The sequence below is a fragment of the Oncorhynchus nerka genome, linkage group LG6, assembly GCF_034236695.1.
Source record: "Oncorhynchus nerka isolate Pitt River linkage group LG6, Oner_Uvic_2.0, whole genome shotgun sequence".
NCBI classification, from domain to species: Eukaryota; Metazoa; Chordata; class Actinopteri; order Salmoniformes; family Salmonidae; genus Oncorhynchus; species Oncorhynchus nerka.
Window position 1 is genome coordinate 43,762,537 of NC_088401.1, and position 19,164 is coordinate 43,781,700.

General features: G+C 42.0%; 1 pseudogene; it reads left to right on the forward strand.

The window, feature by feature from the left end:
- Positions 1-1,687: 1,687 nt before the first annotated feature.
- Positions 1,688-18,800, forward strand: LOC115130466 (histone RNA hairpin-binding protein-like; annotated as a pseudogene).
- Positions 18,801-19,164: the final 364 nt, after the last annotated feature.

Here is a 19,164-nt window from a genome sequence, read left to right on the forward strand (position 1 = left end):
TTGAGGCCCTGGGTCTGAAATTCGCCCTGTGTAACTGGGTCCTAGACTTCCTGACGGGCCGCCCCCAGATGGTGAAGGTAGGAAACAACACCTCCATTTCGCTGATCCTCAACACAGGGGCCCCACAAGGGTGTTTGCTCAGCCCTCTCCTGTACTCCCTGTTCACCCATGACTGCGTGGCCACGCACGCCTCCAAATCAATCATAAAGTTTGCAGACGACACAACAACAGCAGGCCTGATTACCAACAATGACGAGACAGCCTGCAGAGAGGAGGTGAGGGCTCTGGGAGAGTGGTGCCATTACAATAACCTCCCACTCAACATCAACAAAACAAAGGAGCTGATTGTGGACTACAGGAAACAGCAGAGGGAGCACGCCCCTATCCACATTGATGGGGACCGCAGTGGAGAAGGTGGAAAGCTTCAAGTTTCTCTGTATATACATCACTGACAAACTGAAATGGTCCACCCGTTTGGTGAAGAAGGCGCAACAGTGCAACAACCTTCAGGAGGTTGAAGCAATTTGGCTTGGCCCCTAAAACCCTCACAAACTTTTACAGATGCACAATTGAGAGCGTCCTGTTAGGCTGTATCACTGCCTGGTACAGCGACTACACCGCCCGCAACCACAGGGTTCTCCAGAGGGGGGTGTGGTCTGCCCAACACATCACCAGGGGAAAACTACCTGCCCTCCAGGACACCTACAGCACCCAACGTCACAGGAAGGCCAAAAAGATCATCAAGGACATCAACCCCCCGAGCCACAGCCTGTTCACCCCGCTATCATCCAGAAGGCGAGGTCAGAACAGGTGCATCAAAGCTGGGACTGAGAGACTGAAAAACAGCTTCTATCTCAAGGCCATCAGACTGTTAAATAGCCATACTACCCAGCTTCCACCCGGTTACGCAACCCTGCATCTTGGAGGCTGCATAGACTTGGATTCACTGGTCACTTTAGTAATGGAACACTAGTTACTTTAATAATGTTTAAATAGTGTCTACATACTGATTTACTCATCATGTATATGCTGTATTCTATTATACTGTATTTTAGTCAATACCACTGCTCAATCTAATATTTATATATTTCTGAAGTCAATTCTTTTACTTTTAGATTTATGTGTATTGTTGTGACTTGTTAGATACTACTGCACTGTTGGAGCTAGGAACACAATCATTTCGCTACACCTGGAATAATATGTGTATGTGACCAATAACATTTGATTTTATTTAAATTTAATGTAGGTAGGCCATGACTGGCCTCACACTCCAGTACAGTAGGTGGCGGTGTATTCAAATTAAAAGTTGGATGCGATCCACCAACCCAATCTCAAAGAAGAAGACGTAGTATCAGCTAATGTTACTAGCTAGTCCTGCATTTAGCTACGACTATAGAATAAAATGTATTGTAATGAAACAGCAGGGAGCAGGTCTCGAACCCTCGACCTTTGAGCCCGAGGTCCGGCGCGCTATCGACTGTGCCGCAAAAGCATGCTCGTACGGCAGGGTCGATTCCGCGCTTGTAAACCCAGGGTCGTTACAGTATATTCGTTTTTGACCTCTCTACCCTTTAGATGAGAGAGGGGAGACTTTCATTGAGGTTTTGTTTGAAACTGCTAGTGAGTCAAGTGAAGCTAATAGTACAGAACATGAGAATGAGTGGGTTACAGTGGCGAAGAAAAAGGGAAACAAAAGAAGTAAAGAAAGCTATGTTGGAAAATAGGAAACCACTAGACTCGTTTTTGGTCAGAGTCAGGGTTTGGATGAATGCTACTTATTTTGATTATTTTGTGTGTCTGCGGAGCAGAAGAAGCGTGTGCTCAAAAAGATATTGGAGTGGAATGTTTCCTGCATGGGTTGTCGTGGCAGGGCGCCTATCAAGGGGGTTATTTCTGGGGTGGCGCAAGAAATGAAAGGCAGAGAATATAACTGAAGTGGTTGGTGCACGTCGACTGACTTATATGGTGGACGGAGACAATACGTTTTCTTCCACCATGCTAATGTTCTTTTATAAAGAGTCTCTCCCTTCTCATATGAAGTTAGGATTCATGAGATACCCTGTAAGAGCTTTTGTGCTCAAGCCCCTTCAGTGTCATGAATGTAAAATATTTGGTCATGTGTCAAGTATGTACAGAAGGGAAGGATATCGTATGCCAGATGAAGGGAAATGCTGCAACTGTGGAGGTGAACATGCGCCAGAATTCTTGAAGTGCCATACTAGGGTGAAGGATAATGAGGTTTAAGCAGTGTTTCCTATCTGGAGGCGGTGAGAAAATTGGAAGGAACGAGTGCCGGTGAAAAAGCAATGGTTGTAGAGCCACCAAGACCAGTGAAGGTTTTTCATCAAATGAGGGATAGTGAAATGCTACATGTTGGACTTTGTATTATTTATTGCAATGGTCATAAACTGTACAGCACAAGTGGGGAAGAAGTCTAAGAAAATTGGAATCATTGTGAATGCCACTGAACGTTTTGGGGGTCTTAGTGATTTTACAGCCAAGGTGGTGCAAGATATTCTGTCTGTTAATGTAGCCCCATCACAGGCCCATGAGCCGTAGGGATGCATTTTGGAGTGGACTGTGATTGAAGAAGTGTGACTGTTTTATTTTATTTTGTAATCTTTTTTATCTTACGTGTTTTATTTTGTATGATATAATTTTACCCCTTTCCCGGAATGTTTTTTAAAAGTTATTATTTAATACCCCGTCCATGCACCATTAACATTGGATGCCAATCGCCGTTAAACCCCATCGAAGAAGAAGAAGCAGAGGCAGTAGCAAATGGCTTCGTCACAAGTCTAGACGAACTGACGCTGACTATAACGGAGATGAAAATAGGTGAGTTGTCATGATTTGTAAGGGTACTTTATATATAAAAAGTTATTTAAAATACATTTGGTCAGTTAGATTTCTCTCGCACCAGTCTTCTCCTTACTCACGCGAAATCAAGAACACTGGTGCTGGCTAGCTAAATGTTCTTTGCTAGGTAAGTTTTCCATCTAATGTTGCGTAATAAATTGATTAGCATTTATTGCATTAACGTTACTGTTGTGCATGTTTATAAGACAATGGTATTGGCTACGTGGTGCATGTTAGACATCTTACCAATATTTTGAACAGGTGTTAAGGTTAGTTAACTAACATTACTGCTGGCTAGCTAATCAGCTAGCTAACTTAGCATGGCTCGGTAGCTGAATATAAAGGCATTTGCAAACCATTGCATTGTTTATGCAGCTAGCTAGCTTGCCAACTTGATAACTGTTTTCCCTTCAAATGTACGTGTCGTTTGAATGCAACAATTGCTAGATAACTAGCTACTAAAGTTAGCTTGCTATATTAAGCTAGGTTGCGTACCAATTCGCGCTCATACTATGCGGCTCCGAAGCACCTATTGTAGTAAACATTGTGTGAAGCATCACAACAAGTTAACGAAGTGTAACTTGACATAGCTACTAGTGTCTCCACTGTTGAGTCTAGTGATTTATAAGAATCAATTACAGCAAAGGGTAGCTTAGTGGTTAGGGCATTGGACTATTAACTGAAGGTTTGTAAGATCGAATCCCCGAGTTGAAAAGGTAAAAATCTGTCGTTCTGCCCCTGAACAAGGCAGTTTTTAAACATGTATTTATCTGTTATTTTACCAGGTAAATTTACTGAGAACACATTCTCATTTACTCCATGTGTAACTCTGTGTCGTTGTATCTGTCGAACTGCTTTGCTTTATCTTGGCCAGGTCGCAATTGTAAATGAGAACTTGTTCTCAACTTGCCTACCTGGTTAAATAAAGGTCAAATAAAAATAAATAAAATAACATTTGCAGCAACGACCTGGGGAATAGTTACAGGGGAGAGGAGGGGGATGAATGAGCCAATTGTAAACTGGGGATTATTAGGTGACCGTGATGGTTTGAGGGCCAGATTGGGAATTTAGCCAGGACACCGGGGTTAACACCCCTACTCTTACGATAAGTGACATGGGATCTTTAATGACCTCAGAGAGTCAGGACACCCGTTTAACGTCCCATCCGAAAGACGGCACCCTACACAGGGCAGTGTCCCCAATCCCTTCCCTGGGGTATTGGGATATTTTTAGACCAGAGGAAAGAGTGCCTCCTACTGGCCCTCCAACACCACTTCCAGCAGCATCTGGTCTCCCATCCAGGGACTGACCAGGATCAACCCTGCTTAGCTTCAAAATTAAGCCAGCAGTGGTATGCAGGGTGGTATGCTGCTGGCAAGTTAGGATGTCATTGAAAATAAGAATTTGTTGTTATTAGCTGACTTGCGTAGTTAAATAAAGGTCAAAAATGGGGAACATAATGAATGTGCAGCTGTTTAATGTGAATTGCTTTAGAAATGATGTACTTGACAATGGCATGATATTTCAGTCTTGTTGATCTGTGTTTCATTGTTTCTAGGAATAGAGGCCCTTTGAAGCGGTATAACTACCGGAAACGTGTAGCTGATGGCAGTATGAGATCAAATGAGGACATGGACTCCACCAGTGATCTGAAGAAGAGTAATGTCAACCACAGACACACTGATATCAGACGTATTAGGTAAGGGGTCATTCCATAAATAAACCTTCTGAACATGTTTGCCATTGGCAGTTGTCAGAAAGTGACTTTCTGGACCTAAATGCCAAAATGTTCAGGAGATAGAGGTGCTCAAAGTTGACCCGTTTTGAATACCCCATCCTAGCCCATTGGTAGACGCTATCTACACTACTGTTGAAAAGTTTGTGGTCACTTATAAATGTCCTTGTTCTTGAAAGAAAGGGAAATTAAAATTGTCCGTTAAAATAACATCAAATTTATCAGAAATACAGTGTAGACATTGTTAATGTTGTGAATGACTATTGTAGCTGGAAACGGCAGATAATAAAAAATAAAAAAAGGAATATCTACATAGGCGTACAGAGGCCCATTATCAGCAACCATCACTCCTTTGTTCCAATGGCACGTTGTTAGCTAATCCAAGTTTATAATTTTAAAAAGCTAATTGATCATCAGAAAACTATTTTGCACAGCCGAAAACTATTGATCTGATTAAAGAAGCAATAAAACTGGCCTTTAGACTAGTTGAGTATGGCCAGAAACAAAATGGCCAGAAACAAAGACCTGAAACTCATCAGTCTATTCTTGTTCTGAGAAATGAAGGCTATTCCATGCGAGAAATTGCCAAGAAACTGAAGGTCTCGTACAAAGCTGTGTACTACTCCCTTCGCAGAACAGCACAAACGGGCACTAACCAGAATAGAATGAGGAGTGGGAGGCCACAGTGCACAACTGAGGAAGAGGACAAGTACATTAGTGTCTAGTTTGAGAAACGGACGCCTCACAAGTGCTCAATTGGCAGCTTCATTAAATAGTACCCGCAAAACACCAGTCTCAACGTCAACAGTAAAGAGGCGACTCCGGGATGCTGGCCTTCTAGGCAGAGTTCCTCTCTCCAGTGTCTGGTCTTTTGCCCATCTTAATCTTTCCCGTCTGAGATATGCCTTTTTCTTTGCAACTCTGCCTAGAAGGCCAGCATATGTTTCAAACTGTTTCACGAGACGATTGCTGACTTTTCTAAACGCTAAAAGACAGTGTTGGAATTGTAGTTCGCTCACAGCCAACTTTGGGCGATGCGAATCTCAGCATGGGTTTTCGAAAGCTAACCCCTCCCTACATGAGACATCAATGTCTTCATCAGTGAAAAACATAAACTATTGAGTTTACCATTTGAAAGCTTACAAACAGGGTTGTCAAATAAGTTTATAGTATCTTGAATAAAAAAAAGTAATAAAAGGTGCAATTTCATAACTGCTTTAGCGTAAACAATTTTTAAAGGTGTAAACTCAGCCTTTTCTCGTTCTCACATAAGTTACAGCTTAGACCCTATTTTATGTTGTCTGGGATGTTTGTTGTGCCCATCATCGGTTGAGATGCAGCATTCTCTTGAATACATGGTGGGTGTCATTTCAATCATAGAAAGAGAATATATAAAATGAACCTATCCCTTCAGACCACTACAGTGTAGTTGGCAGCCTGGTACACCATTGAAATTTAAGTTTAAATTACTACCAGAAAGATGTCTGCCAGTCTACCCACCGTTGAATTCAAACTTGAATGGGAATTTCTATTCTGTTATCTATATTTCTGAGAGTTCATCAGGGTTCCTATGAAAGAGTTAAAACAATGGATATTCCCACTCGTCAACATTTTCTGTTGTGTGGACCCCCAACCATCTTTGTAATGTCAACCATTTGAAATGTCAATTTCGTTTATCATGACAACCCTGTTGGTAAGCTATTCAAGAGAATGGTGGGCACAACAAACACCTCTGATGTAAAATAGGAAAATAAGGTCTAAGCTACAACATATGTGAACATGAAATAAATCTGAGTTTTTAGATAATTGATGTTAAAGATTAATTACATAATTTAAAGAATTTTAAATAGTTTGACAACCCTATTTTTAAGTTTCCAAATGATATCAAACTCAGCCATTGATATTTTTCAGTGATGAAGTCATGGATGTCTTATTGTAGGGTGGGGTGTGCAAAATGGGTCAACTTGAGCACCTCTATCTCCTTAATGTTTTGTCATTCAGGTCCAAAAAGTCCATTTCTGATCACTTCTAGTATGGGCCAACATGTAAGAACGGTTCTGTTCAAATCTAAAGGGGTGCAGTCAGAAAGTAATTGAAATTATATTAAATGACCATAAGACAAGATTGACTGCTCAGTTGGGAGGTATCAGAGACCAATATTTTAGGTTAAGTTGCTGTTGGGCCCTTGAGTACGTCCTGGATGGCACCCTATTTTCTCCATGATGCACTACTTTTGATAGGAGCCTTATGAGCCCTGGTCAAAAGTGGTGCACTTTTATAGGGACATGGGTGCCATTTGGGACGCTGCTCTTGAGAGCTATAAATGAAGTAGCCTGTCCTGTGAAAACCGTAAATGAGGGTAACTTTTTAACAATAGGTTGGCAAATGTTCCCCATGTATTTCACCCTGAATATTGCTGTGAAAAATAAGCAATCCAAAATGCTAGGAAGAAGTGGTGTGGTTTGATGTGTCCTTTTCACACCACATCTTTGCTGCATCACTGCTTGGTATGGCAACAGCACCGCCCTCCATCGCATGCCACTACACAGGGTTGTGCGGACAGCACAGCACATTACTGGGGCCGAGCTCCCTGCCATCCAGGATTTCTATATCAGGTGGTGTGAAAAGAAGGCCCGGAAAATTGTTAGACCCAACCACCCAAGCCATAGACTATTTTATTTGCTGCTGCACGGCAAGAGTTACCGGTGCAACAAGTCTGACACCAACAGGCTCTTGAACAGCTTCTATCCCCAAGCAATATAACTGATAAATAGCCAACAAAATAGCTACACGGACCGAGTTTACCTTGTATCTTTATTGACCTTTTATTTCAATCTCTGCACACTCACAGGGCCCTACACCAACATGCACACACACTCTGTCACTCCAACACACACAAACACTCACTCCATTTTCTCACTCACACATATTTCTCACTCACACATATGCACATACATTTCTACTGACTGCACGCCCACTCACATGGAAGCTGCTGCTACTGTTTCTTATATCCTGTTGCCTAGTCACCTTACTATATGTATCTACCTCCATCACTCCAATTTCCCTGCACATGTAAATATCATGGATACAAACTAGTCACCTGTCAGTGAAATTCCCAGTTTTGAATAGGAAATAGGTGACCTACGTGATTAGTGTAGATCCGATGAGAAAAGTGATGCGCGTTTGGAGCAATACTGGCTGTATCCAAGGCTAAGCCAATTGTTCACATAACAGAATGCAGCACCCGAAAAGAGAAGAGACCACCAATGTGCTTGTTACAGCGTCAGTGCTTAAGGCAGTTTTCCAGTTAACTTACAGTATCGTGTCCCCTGAACGATAATGAAGAGGTAGGTGAGAAGCCTGACCAGGGAGACAGGGGTGAGAAGGTGATGAAGCATACTTCATGAGCTGGAACTGAAAAACAATTGGAATTTGGAAAGTTTGAGGTGATGTAGAAAGTGTGGTGGAACAAGTATTGTTAGCATTGTTAAGCATCTTGGATCGAATTATCCCATAGCTAGCCAGAGCAACATTAGCCAACTTTACTGATATAATATATATATATTTTTTTATTTCACCTTTATTTAACCAGGTAGGCCAGTTGAGAACAAGTTCATTTACAACTGCGACCTGGCCAAGATAAAGCAGAGCAGTGTGACAAAAACAACAACAGAGTTACACATGGGATAACACACATATATAGTCAATAACACAATAGAAAAATCTATGTGCAGTGTGTTTAACTGTAGTATGGTTAGGGAGGTAAGGCAATAAATAGGCCATAGTGGCGAAATAATTACAATTTAGCATTAATACTGGAGTGATAGATGTGCAGATGATGATGTGCAAGTAGAGATACTGGTGTGCAAAAGAGCAACAACAAAAATATGGGGATGAGGTAGTTGGGTGTGCTATTTACAGATAGGCTGTGTACAAGAACAGTGATCGGTAGCTCTGACAGCTGATGCTTAACGTTAGAGTGGGAGATACAAGACTCGAGCTTCAGTGATTTTTGCAATTTGTTCCAGTCATTGGCAGCAGAGAACTGGAAGGAAAGGCGGCCAAAGGAAGTGTTGGCTTTGGTGATGACCAGTGAAATATACCTGCTGGAGCGCGTGCTGCGGGTGGGTGTTGCTTTCCAATCTTTAGGGATCTCAGATGATAGAAGAGGTTGGACAGGCTAGTAATAGAGGTTGCAACAATGTCGGCGGATAATTTTAGAGGGTCCAGATTGTCTAGCCCAGCTGATTTGTCGGGATCCAGATTTTGCAGCTCTTTCAGAACTTCAGCTATCTGGATTTTGGTCAAGGAGAAGGGGGGCGGGGCTTGGGAAAGTTGCTGCGGGGTGTGCAGAGCTGTTGGTAGGGGTAGCCAGGTAGCTAGCTAACGTTATGACATCAATGAGCTAACGTTAGTAACCTATCCAATTCTCTATAGTATTAACTTGTGACATTGCCGTTCCTCAGGTTATAACATGTTAGTTGCTTACTGAAGCCTGGCAATCTGTGTGACATGTTAACTAGCTAATGAACTAACAGTAATGTTTTCCCTCTACAGTATTTGGTTAATTTTCAAAATGAGAGAATTAGGTGAAAATGAGGCGTTGCTTGTTAAACAAGTTTAGCTGGAGCTGTGCCTAGCTTAAACTGGATGCCACTATAGAGGTGAAAGGAACACCACATACTTTCCTTCTTTCTCACTTTTTCAATACAGTGGAGAAAAAAGGGTTATGCCAGGTGTACTCTGCCTGAAAGAGATCAATTATGCCAACAAAGGGTATCGTGTTCTGCTGCACATGTAGAACAGATGTCCACAAGCAAAACGTTTACAATGTAATCATGTGCAGTGTATCCCAAAGATATTGCTTTTGTGTTGAACTTGACAGTAACACTTGTGTGAGTGAGGGATTATTGAAATGTTTTACCCAGTGAATGTTGTATTTGCACACATGTAGCCTTGTGTGATTGATGTCTACTATAGTGGCCACTATAATAAAGCAAAAATTGAATGCCTGTTTGTTTCATTGTTTTTCTACTTTAGATTTTTTTTCTCCCCAGGTGCAATATTTAGGTGTGTGTGGGTGTGTGGTCACAAGCATTCGGGCTGTCATGGGTAACTGCAATATTAGTGTATTGTTTTTTTTCTCAAGACTTGTCATTTGCAGTAAAGTCTATGCATCAAATAACATTGGATTGCTTTCTTTACATTTTTTTTAGCTATGAATTAGGTTCACGTTAACCACTCTTTATTTTATACACAAAGACTGGTCATGTAGATCATTTTCTTTGTTTTCTTTTGCATTTCCCCCTAGCAGGATATTTTTTTCATGTTTCAGTACAAAAAAAAGTTGCACCTTTTTGGGCCCTCACCAGGTTGCATCCCTGAAATATGGTATTAGAACTGACTTTTTAAATATTTCCTGTATACAGAATGCTTACTTTGTTTCTTATTGCTCTTGATTTTTGTTCTAGTAATACATTGTTGATTATTGCATAGTTGGGCTTTGAGTTTGCAGTAAGCATTTCACAGGCATTTCACTGTCATTTCACTGACATCTGTCATTTTCAGGTATTTTGAGACAAATCCGTGTTCTTCTGGGGAGACGGCTTGTAGAACTTTGGTTAATTTAATCTTATTAACTACACATTAACAGCTAAAAGCGGAATTGCAGTATAGGCTTACAGATGAAGGGGAAAAAGTATTAACAATTAGGTAGATTAACAAAACTGACATTATAGTGATGAAGCCATATTCAGAGAGTTCCTTGCTCATGGCGGAGGCTGGTGCTTTTGGCAACCCACTGGAGTAGGATTGTTTGGTGATGCCAGATGATCGATGGTGGTGCAGTTGGCTTGCTGGCCCTAATGTCATTCTCAACTCAGCCTCTCTGTAGCCCGTCCTTTGTACTCCTCCACAAATAACTTGTAGCGCACACTTGGCAAAATGGGTGGAATTGCAGAAAACTTGCTGTAAAAGTCCAATGCGGCTGTTTTGATCTCTTATTTCTGGAAAACAATTAAACATTTTAAAATAATAAACAAATGGCTTCTTAGCAAAGAGCAATTTCTCAAGCAAGAATTGTGCTAGGACTGTCAGAGTGGTCTGAGTGGGGAGGCGAAAACTGATAATTAGCTGTTGTTTTCAGAGGTTTGGAACTCTTCCTTATTGGTCTATTAACTACTTATATCACCATGGAAGGCCAAATTGCAGGTGGTCTTTTCAAACAGCTCTTACACTAAAATGGCATTATGTTCACAATTACACAGTATTTATTCAAACCTCAGTGTGCACGCGCATAGATATAGTGCCTTCGGAAAGTATTCAGACCCCTTGACCCTTTCCACTTTTTTTTTAACGTTACAGCCTCATTCTAAAATGGATTAAATTAAATCCTCAGCAATCTACACACAATACCCCATAATGACAAAGTGAAAGGTTTTTAGAAATTTTTGCAAATGTTTAAAGTAAAAAAAAAAAAAGTTATTTTCATAAGTATTCAGACCCTTTGCCATGAGACTCAACTGAGCTCAGGTGCACCCTGTTTCCATTGATCATCCTTGAGATGTTTCTACAACTTGGAGTCCACCTGTGGTAAATTCAATTGATTGTACATGATTTGGAAAGGCACACACCTGTCTATATAAGGTCCCACAGTTGACCGTGCATGTCAGAGCAAAAACCAAGCCATGAGGTCGAAGGAATTGCCCGTAGAGCTCCGAGACGGGATTTTGTCGAGGCACAGATCTGGGTAAAGGTACCAAAAAGATTCTGCAGCATTGAAGGTCCCCAAGAACACCGTGGCCTCCCATCATTCTTAAATGGAAGAAGTATGGAACCACCAAGACTATCCCTAGGGCTGGCTGCCCAGCCAATCTGAGCAATTGGGAAGAAAGACCTTGGTCAGGGAGGTGACCAAGAACCCGATGGTCACTCTGACAGAGAGACTAGTCAGGATTGAGGCAAAGATGAACGGAGCCAAGTACAGAGATCCTTGATTACAACCTGCTCCAGAGCACCCAGGATCTCAGACTGGGGTGAAGGTGCCAACAGGACAACAACCCTAAGCACACAGTCTAGACAATGCAGGAGTGGCTTCGAGACAAGTCTCAATGTCCTTGAGTGGCCCGTGACTAGAACCAAATCGACATCTCTGGAAAGACCTGAAAATAGCTGTGCAGCGATGCTCCCCATCCGACCTGACAGAGTTTGAGAGGATCTGCAGAGAATAGTGGGAGAAACTCTGCACACAATACCCCACAATGACAAAGAAAAAAGGGAAATTTCTGCAAATATCACATTTACATAAAGATTCACATCCTTTACTCAGTACTTTGTTGAAGCACCTTTGGCCACGATTACAGCCTCGAGTCTTCTTTGGTAGGACGTTACAAGCGGCAGGGTAGCCTAGTGGTTAGAGCGTTGGACTAGTAACCGGAAGGTTGCAATGTACAAATTTGTTGTTCTGCCCCTGAACAGGCAGTTAACCCACTGTTCCTAGGCCGTCATTGAAAATAAGAATTTGTTCTTAACTGACTTGCCTAGTTAAATAAAGGTAAAATAAACAAACTCACGGACGAGGCAAGGGGGGCATTAATCAGGGAGGCAACAGAGACCAAAGACGACCCTGAGGGAGCTGCAAATCTCCATAGCGGAGATTGGAGTATCTGTCCATAAGACCACTTTAAGCCATACACTCCATAGAGTTGGGCTTTACGGACGAGTGGCCAGAAAAAAAGTAATTGTTTAAGAAACAAATCAGCAAACCCGTTTGGTGTTCGCCAAAAGGCGTCTGGGTGACTCCACAAACATGGAAGAAGGTACTCTGGTCAGATGAGACTAAAATGTAGCTTTTTAGCCATCAAGGAAAACACTGTCTGGCGCAAACCCAACACCTCACATCACCCCAAGAACACCATCCCCACAGTGAAGCATGGTGGTGGTAGCATCATGCTGTGGAGATGTGTTTCATTTGGCAGGGACTGGGAAACTGAATTTAAGGAATGTTGGATGGTGCTAAATACAGGGAAATTCTTGAGGGAAACCTGTGTCTTCCAGAGTTTTGAGACTGGGACCGAGGTTCACCATCCAGTAGGACAATGAGCAACACTCGAGTGGTTTAAGGGGAAACATTTAAATGTCTTGGAATGGCCTAGTCAAAGCCCAGACCTCAATCCAATTGAGAAACTGTGGTATGACTTACAGATTGCTGTACACAAGTGGAACCCATCCAACCTGAAAGAGCTGGAGCAGTTTTCCTTGAATGGGCAAAAATCCCAGTGGCTAGATGTTTCAAGCCTATAGAGACACCCCAAGAGATTTGCAGCTGTAAATAATTCACTTTGGGGAGGGTGAATAGTTATGCACGGGAAGGAGTCGTTTTTTTTTGTCTTCTTGTTTCACAATAAAATATTTTGCGTCTTGAAAGTGGTAGGCGTGTTGTGTAAATCAAATGATTCAAACCCCCAGAAATCAATTTTAATTCCAGGTTGTAAGGCAACAAAATAGGAAAAATGCCAAGGGGGGTGAATACTTTCGCAATCCACTGTGTGTGTATATATAGATATTACACACCACAGTGCATTTGTAAAAGTATTCAGACCCCTTCACTTTTGTGTTCAAAGCCTTATTCTAAAATTGATTAAATCGTTTTTTCACCTCATCAATCTACACACAATGCCCCATACTGACAATGCAAAAACAGCTTTTTACAAATCTTAGCAAATGTTTTAAAAATAAACATAACATTTACGTAAGTATATACACCCTTTTCTCAGTACTTTTGTTGACGCTCCTTTGGCAGCGTTTACAGCCTCGAGTCTTCTGGGGTATGATGCTTCAAGCTTGTTACACCTGTATTTGGGGAGTTTCTCCCAGTCTTGTCTGCAGTTCCCCTCAAGCTCTGTCAGGTTGGATTGGGAGCGTCGCTGCACAGCAATTTTTCAGGTCTCCAGAGATATTTGATCAGGTTGGGCTCTGGCTGGGCCACTCAGACATTCAAGAGTCTTGTCCCGAAGCCACTGCTGTATTGTCTTGGCTGTGTACTTAGGGTCGTTGTCCTGTTGGAAGGTGAACCTCCCCAGTCTGAGGTCCTGGGTGCTCTGGAACAGGTTTTCATCAAGGATCTCTCTGTACTTTGCTCTGTTCATCTTCCCTCAATCCTGACTAGTCTCCCAGACTCTGCCACTGAAAAACTTTCCAACAACATGATGCTGTCACCACCATGCTTCACAGTAGGGATGGTATTGGCCAGGTGATGAGTGGTGCCTGTTTTCATCCAGATGTGATGCTTAGCATTCAGCCAAAGAGTTCAATCTTGGTTTCATCAGACCTGAGAATCTTGTTTCTCATGGCCTGAGAGTCTTTAGGTGCCTTTTGACAAACTCCAAGCAGGCTGTTGTGCCTTTTACTGTGGAGTGGCTTCCGACTGGCCACTCCAACCATAAAGGCCTGATTTGGTGGAGTGCTGCAGAGATGTTGCCCTTCTGGAACGTTCTCTTATCTCTGGCACTCTGTTAGTGACCATCGGGTTCTTGGTACCTCTCTGACCAAGGCCCTTCTCCCTTGATATCTCAGTTTGGCCGGGTGGGCAGCTCTAGGAAGAGTCTTGGTGGTTTCAAGCTTGTGTTCTTGGGGACCTTCAATTCTGCAGAATTTTTTTGGTAGGCACATCTCAAGGATTGTTCATAGAAACAGGATGCACCTGAGCTTAATTTCAAGTCTCATAGCAAAGGGTCTAAATACTTATGTTAATAAGGTTTTTCTGTTTTTTTTATTGTTAATACATTTGCAAGAAATGTACTTTTTCGCTTTGTCATTTTGGGATATTGAGGGGGGATGGGGCATTTTATAATAGGGCTTTAACATAACAAAATGTGGGAAAAGTGACTGGGTCTGAATACGAATGAACTGTATACTCAAAAGTGTACATAATTATAATAATACTCATAATTAATGATGCATGTCATTCTTCTTTCAGTTGTACCACTCCTGAAAGTGAAGGTCCAGTTCCCAGATGCATGGACTGGGAGCGTGAAGTGGAGACGAAATGTGCTCAAGCGTCTGTTGTGACATGCAACGGTCAGCAGTCCCTGCAGATTTCCCCGTTGTACATGCATATGACTAAAATCTTTCAATTGTGTTATGGTATTGTTTCTTTTAGTTACAGGAGGAGGACACTGGCAACAGAGTTTGGTCCAAGGGAACGGAAGAATTCTTCAGGGAGGTTTGTTTGAATAATGATGTCTTCTACTTTGAATTTAGCATGCTAGCCTGGTCCCAGATCTGTTTGTCCTCTTGCCAACTCTGTGGCTCATTTTTAAGCCAACAGATAATGTTTGGCGTGACAAGGAGTTGGCTTGATGGCACAGGCTGTCACTCGGCTAGAGGGCTGCATTCCCGCGGGTCCCGACAGATCAGTGCGGCACGAGCTGCGTTTTTATGCCGCAGCAACAGGCTGTCAGACACATGACTTTGGGATGGAAATATTTTTGTCTCAGATGATTTGGAAACGGTCCTTTTTCTGCCTGTATTTGTTAGCCTACGTATTGTATTAAAAACACTTATTTTTTTGTATTATTCATTATTTGCTGCTTCAACTACAGTAACCTACCTCATCGTTGGGCATGAGAGTTCAAGTGTGCCTATGTGTGGTCTCATTGAAATAGAGTAGGCTGCCTACATGGGCAGATAATCATGTGGCAGTTAAGTTAAATATGACTATTGTAGTTTACTTGTGTCTAAATAAATATTGATAATGCAAAGAAGTGGACGGCACTCAACCAACGAAAGACAAGGTGCAATCAAAACATTTAAACATAGTTTGAAAGGCACAATGCCTGAATAGGTTGGGCTACTATGGTGAGTGAGATTTGCACCTTTTCATTTTCAATAAGTATTGATTACTATTTGTCTCTTATCTGCTAATCATCTTCCTAAAAGGTAGGCTTTCTGCACAACGTAGCAAGTGTCGTGATCATCTTTCTTGTTGCTTCAAGTTCAGTAGCCATATCTGTGAGATCAGGTGTGCACGTGGCCTCAATTTAATAGCCTATGCATTCACAGAGAAGTACAGGGGCAGTTATCTTTCCAAGGAAATGTAGTTAATCTAGTTTATTTGCTGAATATAGCCCAGTAGTACAGATGTGCGAATCTCTGGTAATTAAACCTATCAAGTTGTTTTTGAGTATTTGATATTGCCTATAAGATGCAAAATTGCTGGGACCGTTGCTGGCAAAATGAGCTCCGTCACATATGCCTAAAATAACATTGTGGGACTGCTGTTGGGTTTGGGAACAGTTCTTGCCATAGCGGGTGGGAGTCAGACCAAAAGGGGGCAGAATGTGGTATGGAAAGATGCGGGATGAAGAAATCAGGCCCACGCAGACCTCTACGACCGCTACATCCATCATTGCATTTCATTCATTCATCTGTATCCTGTCTCTTCAGCTCAGATTCCAGAGACTCTCCAGTCCCTGGTGAGGTCATGGAGGAGGATGAGGAAGTCCTGATGAGGAGGCAGAAACAGATCACATATGGGAAGAACACACTCGCCTACGACAGATACATAAAGGAAGTACCCAAGTGAGTCAAATACAGTGTGAATGCTTATATTAAATTCTTGTTAGGATACATACCACCCTATTAGGTCAGAAGTTAGTATTAAACAATTTGTTGTTCATTGTTTTGTTAGGCACTTGAGGCAGCCAGGAGTTCATCCTAAAACTCCTAACAAGTTTAAGAAATACAGCCGGCGCTCATGGGACCAGCAGATTAAATTGTGGAAGGTGAAGATTCACGCGTGGGACCCCCCAGCCCAGGAGGGCAGTGAGCTGCAGGCCATGTAACCCCCCAAATATCCTGGAATTTAAAACCATCTCTAAATGTTGACATACTGTACTTGCAACCTGAGATGATGGTTTAACAGAAACGATGTTCTATTCTAATAGAATTGTGCCCCAACTATTGTGCATAAATTACAAGCACAAGTTATCCTGAAATTGGATTTGGAAGTGTGTCAAAGAAATGTATCTCTCTAGTCTCACGGTAGAGTGCCTAAGGGAAGTATTTAGACCCCCATTTTGTTTCATTACAGCCTTATTTTTTCATCCTCCCCCCCTCTCAATCTACACACAATACCCCATAATGACAAAGACAAACAGTTTTTTTATACATTTTTGCTAATTTATTAAAAATAATAAAACTACCTTATTTACTTTATAAAACTACCTTCTATAAGTATACAGAGCCTTTGCTATGGGACTCGAAATTGAGCTCAGGTGCATCCTGTTTCCATTGATTTCTACAACTTGATTGGAGTCCAGCTATGGTGAATTTATTGTGATTGGACAGGTGTGTGCCTGGCTTATATAGCCAGGCACACACCTGGCTATATAAGGTCCCACAGTTGACAATGCATGGCAGAGCAAAAACCAAGCCATGAGGTCGAAGGTATTGTTAGTGGAGCTCTGAGACAGGATTGTGTCAGGGAACACAGTGGCCTCCATCATTCTTAAATGGAATAAGTTTGGAACCTCCAAGAGCTGGCTGTCCGGCCAAACTAAGCAATCATGGAGATGACCAAGAACCCGATGGTCATTCTGACCGAGCTCTAGAGTTCTTATGTGGAGATGGGAGAACCTTCCAGAAGGACAACCATCTCTGCAGCACTCCACCAATCAGGCCTTTATGTTAGAGTGACCAGACGGAAGCCACTCCTCAGTAAAAGGCACATGACGGCCGGTTGGAGTTTGCCAAAAGGCACCTACAGACTCAGACATGGGAAACAAGATTCTCTGGTCTGATGAAACCAAGATTGAACTATTTGGCCTTAATGCCAAGCTTCACTACTGGAGGAAACCTTGCACCATCCCTATTGGTGAAGGAATGGTGTTGGCAGCAGCATGCTGTGAGGATGTTTTTCAGTGGCAGGGAAGCACACTAAGCACAGTGGCTTCAGGACAAGTCTCCGAATGTCATTGAGTGGCCCGGACTTGAACCTTGATCGAACATCTCTGGAGGGACCTGTAAATTGCTGTTCAGCAACTCTCCTCATCCAACATGATAGAGCTTGAGAGCATCTGCGGAGAGGAATGGGAGGAATTCCCCAAATAAAGGTGTGCCACGCTTTTAGCGTCATACCCAGGAAGACTTGAGGCTGTAATCGCTGCCAAAGGTGCTTCAATAAAGTACTGAGTAAGCGGTCTGACTACTTATGTGAGTTTACAGTTTTTACATTTTTAAACATTTTCTAAACTGTTTTTGCTTTGTCATTATGGGGTGTGTGTGTAGATTGAGGGAGGAAAAAATGCTATTTTAATACATTTTAGATTAAGGCTGTACCTTAAAGTGGAAAAGTCAAGGGGTCTGAAATGCTTTCCAAATGCACTGTATATTCTTCATGAAAGACAACCCCTTTGTGTCAGACATCTTACTCAAACCAAGTCATGTTTGTAATGCAGTTAGTATTTGTTTCATGTGTCATTTAGATATGAGGTTGACTTGGATGATGTAATGGATATTGAGCTAGACTTCCCTGAGCTGGATTCCGACTCAAGTGCACAGCCTCCTAAAGTCAGCAAGGCCTCTTTGTCTCAAGCAGTAAGTTCATTATCCAGTCTAGGCATATTTGAAGGAAACTATTAGTCTGTGTTCAAAGACATTGTAGTAAAGCACCATTGGACACTTAGCAAACACATTTGGAGTTCATTGTGTGTTTTTTAAATTTTCTTTATGTTCTAGGACTCTTGCCAAGTAACTCCCAAGATGATGAAAATGGATACATCAGTTGACCTTGAAATGGCCTAAATGTCCTTGGTGGTTGAGAGGATAATGTGGAAAGGCCTGGGTTATTGATTTCCCCCAACACCATGTTTGAAATGGATGCATCCACCAGTGATCACCTCCTTTTGGTGGAATGCAGTTTCTGGATTGCCTCAGACCCATTCTCAGCTGTCTTTTGACAGCTATCACCCAGTAGGGAAAACATTATTGTATGCTAAAAAATACCAGGACAAATTGATGATAGATTGAATTCAAGTCAGTGACCTGAATTGTGTATCAATTTTTTTTTAAATTGTGTTGTGAATGCTTGCATTGTATTTTATAGTTGATTGCCTTGTATGCTGAGAACATCTTTATTGTGAGTAGTTGTGTTTGTGTTTTTGTTCAATTATATATTTTTTTATATATAAACTTTGAATACAATGTTGTACTGTATTTTCTTAGGCTTTCAAAAAACATGTTGACATTGGATTTTTATCAGCAGGTAAAACATAATAATAATTACATTTACATTTAAGTCATTTAGCAGACGCTCTTATCCAGAGCGACTTACAAATTGGTGCGTTCACCTTAAGACATCCAGTGGAACAGCCACTTTACAATAGTGCATCTAAATCTTTTAAGGGGGGTGAGAAGGATTACTTTATCCTATCCTAGGTATTCCTGAAAGAGGTGGGGTTTCAGGTGTCTCCGGAAGGTGGTGATTGACTCCGCTGTCCTGGCGTCGTGAGGGAGTTTGTTCCACCATTGGGGGGCCAGAGCAGCGAACAGTTTTGACTGGGCTGCGCGGG